Consider the following 994-nt stretch of genomic DNA (forward strand, 5'->3'; position numbering starts at 1 on the left):
CCTGCCGAGCGTCCGTCATGCGTAACTTTCCGGTTTCAGGGGAATTCCACAACCGAGTAAGAAAACCGTAAATGCAAAGCCGAACAGACATGGTCATCTCTGGACCATCTTTTACCCGTGTTAATGTGCAACACTACAGCGGTTTTAAGTTTATTGACATCGAGCGTGATGATGAACAACGTTTGTCAGATAAAGAGAGAAGGATATCCAGGAACCACATGCAGTCGCTAGAGAGAACATCACTACTTTGGTCAAAGGAACTGAAGCACTGCTCCGTGACGCCTGCGGCAAAAAGGACGTTCCACGTCCGCCGCCAAGGTCTACGAGTGGGGGAGCTGGCTAACACTCCCAGGGTTCTACTAGGACACATAATTACCTAAAAAAGTGAATGCGGAAACGGCGCCGCGGTAGCTCAATTGGTAGAGCATCGCACGCGAAATGCGAAGGTTGTGGGTTCGGTTCCCACCTGCGGCAAGTTGGTTTTTTCATCCACTTTAATTTCCATTAATTTATCGTTTTATTTATTTCATTCATTAAGCACAAGTAATTTCCCCTATGTTGTCCTTGGTGTCAGTGTTTGTTCGCTTCTTATGATATGACTAATATATATATGCTGCATAATCTTTCTTTTCCTAATACAAATTCAGGGCGGTTGCTTCTCTTTTCTGACATTTCTTAGCGTGTTTTTCAGGTTGCTTCGTAACCCCCTCACGATGGCTGTTTTTCTGAGTAAAACCAAGCTCTGCAGAAACGAGGCGCTTTGCGGTCGTCGTCACGTCTGACATCTACGAGCACAAGCATACAAGTCTATTTCAAGCTAATCATCTAGACGACTCACACGCATGCCTTGCTGCCCTATCAGTCGACAGGGAAAAGAATACAGTTCCCCGAGCAAACTGCCAAGCCGTAATTTCACCTCTAGATTGGCCGAAATAAGAAATGTTTGTGTTCCACCCACCGTGGTTGCTTAGTGGCTATGGTGTTGGGCTGCTAA

The 994-nt window shown here is 46.0% G+C and overlaps 1 non-coding gene across 1 annotated transcript; it reads left to right on the forward strand.

Moving 5' to 3' along the window:
* The first annotated feature begins 401 nt into the window (after positions 1-401).
* TRNAS-CGA (transfer RNA serine (anticodon CGA)) lies at positions 402-474 on the forward strand. Its single transcript has one exon. It is a non-coding gene; the product is annotated as a tRNA-Ser (tRNA).
* The last annotated feature ends 520 nt before the right edge of the window (positions 475-994 follow it).

Source organism: Dermacentor albipictus, chromosome 10, assembly GCF_038994185.2.
Source record: "Dermacentor albipictus isolate Rhodes 1998 colony chromosome 10, USDA_Dalb.pri_finalv2, whole genome shotgun sequence".
In the NCBI taxonomy this organism is placed as follows: Eukaryota; Metazoa; Arthropoda; class Arachnida; order Ixodida; family Ixodidae; genus Dermacentor; species Dermacentor albipictus.